The sequence below is a fragment of the Arachis hypogaea genome, chromosome 11 (genome assembly GCF_003086295.3).
Source record: "Arachis hypogaea cultivar Tifrunner chromosome 11, arahy.Tifrunner.gnm2.J5K5, whole genome shotgun sequence".
Lineage (NCBI taxonomy): Eukaryota > Viridiplantae > Streptophyta > Magnoliopsida > Fabales > Fabaceae > Arachis > Arachis hypogaea.
In genome coordinates, this window is record NC_092046.1 from 118981155 (window position 1) to 118990116 (window position 8962).

Genomic DNA, 8962 nt, shown 5'->3' on the forward strand with positions numbered 1-8962 from the left:
TGGTCACCTTGTAAATCTCAGTCAGGCGGATATCAAATAGTTATGGAGTTTTCGAAAATAAATAATAAATAAATAGAAAATAAAGATAGAAATACTTATGTAATTCATTGGTTAGAATTTCAGATAAGCGTATAGAGATGCTTTCGTTCTTCTGAACTTCTGCTTTCCTGCTGTCTTCATCCAATCAGTCCTACTCCTTTCCATGGCAAGCTTTCTGTAAGGGCATCACCGTTGTCAATGGCTCCATCCCATCCTCTCTGTAAAAATGGTCCAAATGCTCTGTCACGGCATGGCTAATCATCTGAAGTTTTTCGATCATACTGGAATAGGATTTACTATCCTTTTGCATCTGTCACTACGCCCAGCACTCGCGAGTTTGAAGTTCGTCACAGCCATCCCTTCCCAAATCCTACTCGGAATACCACAGACAAGGTTTAGACTTTCCGGATCTCAGGAATGGCCATCCATGGGTTCTAACTTATACCACGAAGATACTAATAACCCGGACTCAGTCCCCTGTATTAGATATCTAAGAGATATTCATTCTAGCTTGGTTGCATGTAGAACGGAAGTGTTTGTCAGGCACGCATTCATAAGTGAGAATGATGATGAGCGTCACATAATCATCACATTCATCATGTTCTTGGGTGCGAATGGATATCTTAGAAGCGGAATAAGTTGAATTGAATAGAAAAACAGTGGTACTTTGCATTAAATCATGAAGAACAGCAGAGCTCCACACCTTAATCTATGGAGTGCAGAAACTCTACCGTTTGAATATACATAAGTGATAATGGTCCAGGCATGGCCGAATGGCCAGCCCCATGAAAGTCTAAGATAGCACAAAACTGATCAAAGATGTCTAATACAATAGTAAAAAGTCCTATTTATACTAAACTAGCTACTAGGGTTTACAGAAGTAAGTAATTGATGCATAAATCCACTTCCAGGGCCCACTTGGTGTGTGCTTGGGCTGAGCTTGAATGTTACACGTGCAGAGGCTCTTTCTGGAGTTGAACGCCAGGTTGTAACGTGTTTCTGGCGTTCAACTCTGGTTTGTGACGTGTTTCTGGCGTTTAACTCCAGACTGCAGTGTAGAACTGGCGTTCAACGCCCTTTTGCATCGTCTAAACTCGGCCAAAGTATGAACTATTATATATTTCTGGAAAGCCCTGGATGTCTACTTTCCAACGCAATTGGAAGCGCACCATTTCGAGTTCTGTAGCTCCAAAAAATACACTTTGAGTGAAGGGAGGTCAGAATCCAACAGCATCAGCAGTCCTTCTTCTACCTCTGAATCTGATTTTTGCTCAAGTCCCTCAATTTCAGCCAGAAAATACCTGAAATCACAGAAAAACACAAAAACTCATAGTAAAGTCCAGAAATGTGAATTTAACATAAAAACCAATAAAAACATCCCTAAAACTAACTAGATTCTACTAAAAATATACTAAAAATAATGCCAAAAAGCGTATAAATATGGCATTCAGAGTATCAATTTCAAGAACTCCCTTCTTCTGAGGCGTCCCATTACTCACAGGATTCCTCTCAGAAGTGTACATGAACTGGTTAGCAACCATGTCAATGAGTTCTTGAGCTTCTGTAGGCGTTTTCTTTAGGTGAATGGATCCACCTGCAGAAGTATCCAATGACATCTTAGCTAATTCAAACAGACCATCATAGAATATATCCAGGATGGTCCATTCTGAAAGCATTTCAGAAGGACACTTTTTGGTCAGTTGCTTGTATCTCTCCCAAGCTTCATAGAGGGATTCACCTTCCTTCTGTCTGAAGGTTTGAACATCCACTCTAAGCTTACTCAGCTTTTGAGGAGGAAAGAACTTGGCTAAGAAAGCCGTGACCAGCTTATCCCAAGAGTTCAGGCTATCTTTGGGTTGAGAGTCCAACCACACTCTAGCTCTGTCTCTTACAACAAAAGGGAAAAGCATGAGCCTGTAGACTTCAGGATCTACTCCATTAGTCTTAACAGTATCACAGATCTGCAAAAATTCAGTTAAGAACTGAAAAGGATCTTCAGATGGAAGTCCATGGAACTTGCAGTTCTGCTGCATCAGAGAAACTAATTGAGGTTTCAGCTCAAAATTGTTTGCTCCAATGGTAGGGATGGAGATGCTTCTTCCATGTAAATTAGAATTAGGTGCAGTAAAGTCACTGACGTTAAGATTTTTGCCAGTAAAGAATGTCATAAAAACAGTCGCGTTGTAGATATAGTCTCTAAACCGACAGAAATCCCTTCGTACAAACGTTTTGGTTGTCACAAGTAACAAACCCCTTTGAAATTGATAACCGAGTATTCAAACCTCGGGTCGTCTTCTCAAGGAATTGTAGGGAAGTATGTTCTTATTAATGGTTATGGAGATTGTAAATTGGGGTTTTGAGAAAGAGGAATAATTATGAAAGATAAATTAATAATAAAAATAAACTCTTGGCAAAGTATGAAGAACTGGAAGTCCTATCCTTATCAATTGCCATGAGAATTGGGTTTTAATCCCACTTTGTTAACCTCTAACTATGAAGGTAAATCAAGTGGATTAATTAGCTTAATCCTCAGGTCCTAGTCAATTCCTATGGAAAGACTAGAGTTATTGGAGCAACTCCCAATTTCAACCACTGCTTTATTTGACAGCTTAAGCGTTACCAATAAATCAACCAAAGCCAAAAGGGAAAAATCTAATTTATTTATATAATAAAAAGGAGCAATCATAAGTCTGAAGTACCTCAAGATATATTAAATAGAAAATCAATCTAAACATAGAGAGTCATAAACAAAATTGAGAAAAGAAATAAAAAGAACATTGAACCTCGGAAGAAGTTGAAATAATAAAGTTGAAATAATAATATATCCTAATTCCTTTAAGAGGAATCCTAATCCTAAATCCTAAGAGAGAGGAGAGAACCTCTCCCTCTAAAAACTACATGAAAAGTGAATTATGGAAGCGTGATATGTATGGATGCATTCCCCCACTTTATAGCCTCTAATCTGTGTTTTCTAGGCCGCAAACTGGGTGAAAAACAGTCCAGAATTCGCTGGTTGCGAATTCATTTGCGCTGATTTCCGTCACTTGCGACGCGGCCGCATGGATCACGCGGTCGCGTCGCCTAGCGTCAGAGGAACTATAGCATATTATATATCAAATCGAAGCCCCGGACGTTAGCTTTCCAACGCAACTGAAACCGCGTCGTTTGGACCTCTGTAGCTAAAGTTATAGCCGTTTGAGTGCAGAGAGGTCAGGCTGGATAACTTAGCAATTTCTCCAACTTCTTGCATTCCTTCCACTTTTGCATGCTTTCTTCCCATCCTGCGAGCCATTCCTGCCCTGTAATCTCTGAAAACACTTAACACGCATATCAAGGCATCTAATGGTAATAAGAGAGGATTAATAATAAGCAAATATAAGATCAAAGAAGCATGTTTTCAATCAAAGCACATAATTAGGAAGAAAATATAAAACCATGCAAATAGTATGAATAAGTGGGTAAAGAGTAGATAAAAACCACTCAATTGAGCACAAGATAAACCATAAAATAGTGGTTTATCAGTCACCAAGCATCCTCCTTGCATTATTGTTATTTTTGGCTGCCATATCCTCTTCTTGTTCGAAAATTTCTGTAAGGTTGTCTCTGGATTGTTGTATTTTAGCTTCTCTTAGTTTCCTCTTCAGAGTCCTTTCAGGTTCAGGGTCTGCTTCAACAAGAATGTTCTTTTCCTTGCTCCTGCTCATATGAAAAGGAGGGAACAGAAAAATAATAATAATAGGGATCCTTTTCTTCCAGGTATAGAGGTTCCCCTGTGTGAGTAGAAGAAGAAAAGAATGTAATGTAAAGAAGGGAAGTAGAGAAAATTCAAACACAGATGGAAGAGGGGGTTTGAATTTGGGTGAGATGAAGTGTTAATAGATGAATAAATACATAGAAGGAGATGAGAGAGAAAGGGGATTTTCGAAAATGAAATTTTGAAAAGGGGTTAGTGATTTTCGAAAATTAGGAATGAAATCAAGTTAAAATTAAAAATTGAAACAATTAGTTAATTAAAAAGAATTTTTGAAAAAGAGGGAGATATTTTCGAAAATTAGAGGGAGAGAGTTAGTTAGGTAGTTTTGAAAAAGATAAGAAACAAACAAAAAGTCAATTAGTTGGTTGAAAAAGATTTGAAAATCAATTTTGAAAAGATAAGAAGATAAGAAGTTTAGAAAAGATATTTGAAAGTCAAATTTTTGAAAAAGATAAGATTTAAAAAAAAAAGATATGATAGAAAGATATGATTAGAATTAGTTTTGAAAAAGATTTGATTTTTAAAATCACAATTAATGACTTGATTGACAAGAAATCACAAGATATGATTCTAGAACTTAAAGTTGAATCTTTCTTGACACACAAGTAACAAACTTGAAATTTTTTAATCAAAACATTAATTAATGAGAATATTTTCGAAAATTATAAGATAAAATTAAGAAAAGATTTTTGAAAAATATTTTTAAAATTTTCAAAAATAAATAAGAAAAATGAAAAAGATTTGATTTTTGAAAAAGATTTTGAAAAAGATAAGATTTTTAAATTGAAAATTTGATTTGACTCATAAGAAACAACTAAATTTTAAAAAAATTTTAAAAAGTCAATCCAAATTTTCGAAATTTATGAGTGAAAAAGGGAAAGATATTTTTTTGATTTTTGAATTTTCAATAATGAAAGAGAAAAACATGAAAAAGACTCAATGCATGAAAGTTATGGATCAAAACAATGAATGCATGCAAGAATGCTATGAATGTCAAGATGAACACCAAGAACACTTTGAAGATCATGATGAACATCAAGAACATATTTTTGAAAAATTTTCAATGCAAAGAAAACATGCAAGACACCAAACTTAGAAATCTTTCATGTTCAGACACTATGAATGCAAAAATGCACATGAAAAATAAGAAAAGACACAAAACAAGAAAACATCAAGATCAAACAAGAAGACTGGCCAGGAACAACTTGAAGATCATGAAGAACACTATGAATGCATGAATGCATGAATTTTCGAAAAATGCAGAGAATTTTTAGAAAAAATGCAATTGACACCAAACTTGAAATTGACTCAAGACTCAAACAAGAAATACAAAATATTTTTTATTTTTATGATTTTATGATTTTTTTGGATTTTTCGAAAATTAATGTGAAAAAGAAAAATAAGGATTTCAAAATTTTTAATGTGAATTCCAGGAATCTTGCACTCTTAGTCTAAAGCTCCAATCTGAGGGTTAGACATGGCTTAATAGCCAGTCAAGTTTTAGCATGTAAATCAGGTGGATCAGGAACAGCAGCAGGTGGATTAGCAACAACTAGCTTGCTCTTGATAATGTTGGGTTGGAAGCCCCAGTCCAAATGAATTTAGACATGGCTTTACAGCCAGCCAGGCTTCAACATGCTTCATGAAACACTAGAATTCATTCTTAAAAACTCTGAAGAAAAATATAAATTTTTTTTTGAAAATATTATTTTTTTTGAATATTAATTGGGAAAAACAAAAAAAAGAAGAAAATACTTTTGAAAAATTTTTGAAAACTTTTTGAAAATAAAATAAGAAGAAAATTACCCAATCTGAGCAACACGATGAACCGTCAGTTGTCCAAACTCGAACAATCCCCGGCAACGGCGCCAAAAACTTGGTACATGCGAAATTGTTACTCTGAGGTTGTAAAATTTGTTGTTCGTTCTCTCCCTGGCAATGGCGCCAATAACTGGTGCACAATACCATGGTCCAAGCATAACTTCACAACTTCGCACAACTAACCAGCAAGTGCACTGGGTCGTCTAAGTAATAAAACCTTACGTGAGTTAGGGTCGATCCCACGGAGATTGTTGGTATGAAGCAAGCTATGGTCACCTTGTAAATCTCAGTCAGGCGGATATCAAATAGTTATGGAGTTTTCGAAAATAAATAATAAATAAATAGAAAATAAAGATAGAAATACTTATGTAATTCATTGGTTAGAATTTCAGATAAGCGTATAGAGATGCTTTCGTTCTTCTGAACTTCTGCTTTCCTGCTGTCTTCATCCAATCAGTCCTACTCCTTTCCATGGCAAGCTTTCTGTAAGGGCATCACCGTTGTCAATGGCTACATCCCATCCTCTCTGTAAAAATGGTCCAAATGCTCTATCACGGCATGGCTAATCATCTGAAGTTTCTCGATCATACTGGAATAGGATTTACTATCCTTTTGCGTCTGTCACTACGCCCAGCACTCGCGAGTTTGAAGTTCGTCACAGCCATCCCTTCCCAGATCCTACTCGGAATACCACAGACAAGGTTTAGACTTTCCGGATCTCAGGAATGGCCATCCATGGGTTCTAACTTATACCACGAAGATACTAATAACCCAGACTCAGTCCCCTGTATTAGATATCTAAGAGATATTCATTCTAGCTTGGTTGCATGTAGAACGGAAGTGTTTGTCAGGCACGCATTCATAAGTGAGAATGATGATGAGCGTCACATAATCATCACATTCATCATGTTCTTGGGTGCGAATGGATGTCTTAGAAGCGGAATAAGTTGAATTGAATAGAAAAACAGTGGTACTTTGCATTAAATCATGAAGAACAGCAGAGCTCCACACCTTAATCTATGGAGTGCAGAAACTCTACCGTTTGAATATACATAAGTGATAATGGTCCAGGCATGGCCGAATGGCCAGCCCCCATGAAAGTCTAAGATAGCACAAAACTGATCAAAGATGTCTAATACAATAGTAAAAAGTCCTATTTATACTAAACTAGCTACTAGGGTTTACAGAAGTAAGTAATTGATGCATAAATCCACTTCCAGGGCCCACTTGGTGTGTGCTTGGGCTGAGCTTGAATGTTACACGTGCAGAGGCTCTTTCTGGAGTTGAACGCCAGGTTGTAACGTGTTTCTGGCGTTCAACTCTGGTTTGTGACGTGTTTCTGGCGTTTAACTCCAGACTGCAGTGTAGAACTGGCGTTCAACGCCCTTTTGCATCGTCTAAACTCGGCCAAAGTATGAACTATTATATATTTCTGGAAAGCCCTGGATGTCTACTTTCCAACGCAATTGGAAGCGCACCATTTCGAGTTCTGTAGCTCCAAAAAATACACTTTGAGTGAAGGGAGGTCAGAATCCAACAGCATCAGCAGTCCTTCTTCTACCTCTGAATCTGATTTTTGCTCAAGTCCCTCAATTTCAGCCAGAAAATACCTGAAATCACAGAAAAACACAAAAACTCATAGTAAAGTCCAGAAATGTGAATTTAACATAAAAACCAATAAAAACATCCCTAAAACTAACTAGATTCTACTAAAAATATACTAAAAATAATGCCAAAAAGCGTATAAATATGGCATTCAGAGTATCAATTTCAAGAACTCCCTTCTTCTGAGGCGTCCCATTACTCACAGGATTCCTCTCAGAAGTGTACATGAACTGGTTAGCAACCATGTCAATGAGTTCTTGAGCTTCTGTAGGCGTTTTCTTTAGGTGAATGGATCCACCTGCAGAAGTATCCAATGACATCTTAGCTAATTCAAACAGACCATCATAGAATATATCCAGGATGGTCCATTCTGAAAGCATTTCAGAAGGACACTTTTTGGTCAGTTGCTTGTATCTCTCCCAAGCTTCATAGAGGGATTCACCTTCCTTCTGTCTGAAGGTTTGAACATCCACTCTAAGCTTACTCAGCTTTTGAGGAGGAAAGAACTTGGCTAAGAAAGCCGTGACCAGCTTATCCCAAGAGTTCAGGCTATCTTTGGGTTGAGAGTCCAACCACACTCTAGCTCTGTCTCTTACAACAAAAGGGAAAAGCATGAGCCTGTAGACTTCAGGATCTACTCCATTAGTCTTAACAGTATCACAGATCTGCAAAAATTCAGTTAAGAACTGAAAAGGATCTTCAGATGGAAGTCCATGGAACTTGCAGTTCTGCTGCATCAGAGAAACTAATTGAGGTTTCAGCTCAAAATTGTTTGCTCCAATGGTAGGGATGGAGATGCTTCTTCCATGTAAATTAGAATTAGGTGCAGTAAAGTCACTGACGTTAAGATTTTTGCCAGTAAAGAATGTCATAAAAACAGTCGCGTTGTAGATATAGTCTCTAAACCGACAGAAATCCCTTCGTACAAACGTTTTGGTTGTCACAAGTAACAAACCCCTTTGAAATTGATAACCGAGTATTCAAACCTCGGGTCGTCTTCTCAAGGAATTGTAGGGAAGTATGTTCTTATTAATGGTTATGGAGATTGTAAATTGGGGTTTTGAGAAAGAGGAATAATTATGAAAGATAAATTAATAATAAAAATAAACTCTTGGCAAAGTATGAAGAACTGGAAGTCCTATCCTTATCAATTGCCATGAGAATTGGGTTTTAATCCCACTTTGTTAACCTCTAACTATGAAGGTAAATCAAGTGGATTAATTAGCTTAATCCTCAGGTCCTAGTCAATTCCTATGGAAAGACTAGAGTTATTGGAGCAACTCCCAATTTCAACCACTGCTTTATTTGACAGCTTAAGCGTTACCAATAAATCAACCAAAGCCAAAAGGGAAAAATCTAATTTATTTATATAATAAAAAGGAGCAATCATAAGTCTGAAGTACCTCAAGATATATTAAATAGAAAATCAATCTAAACATAGAGAGTCATAAACAAAATTGAGAAAAGAAATAAAAAGAACATTGAACCTCGGAAGAAGTTGAAATAATAAAGTTGAAATAATAATATATCCTAATTCCTTTAAGAGGAATCCTAATCCTAAATCCTAAGAGAGAGGAGAGAACCTCTCCCTCTAAAAACTACATGAAAAGTGAATTATGGAAGCGTGATATGTATGGATGCATTCCCCCACTTTATAGCCTCTAATCTGTGTTTTCTAGGCCGCAAACTGGGTGAAAAACAGTCCAGAATTCGCTGGTTGCGAATTCATTTGCGCTGATTTCC

General features: G+C 36.7%; 2 non-coding genes across 2 annotated transcripts; both read left to right on the plus strand.

Annotated features, from left to right (window-relative positions):
• Positions 1 to 1709: 1709 nt before the first annotated feature.
• Positions 1710 to 1817, plus strand: LOC112725249 (small nucleolar RNA R71). The gene has a single exon (XR_003164369.1). It is a non-coding gene; the product is annotated as a small nucleolar RNA R71 (small nucleolar RNA).
• Positions 1818 to 7593: 5776 nt separating this feature from the next.
• LOC112725250 (small nucleolar RNA R71) lies at positions 7594 to 7701 on the plus strand. The gene has a single exon (XR_003164370.1). It is a non-coding gene; the product is annotated as a small nucleolar RNA R71 (small nucleolar RNA).
• The last annotated feature ends 1261 nt before the right edge of the window (positions 7702 to 8962 follow it).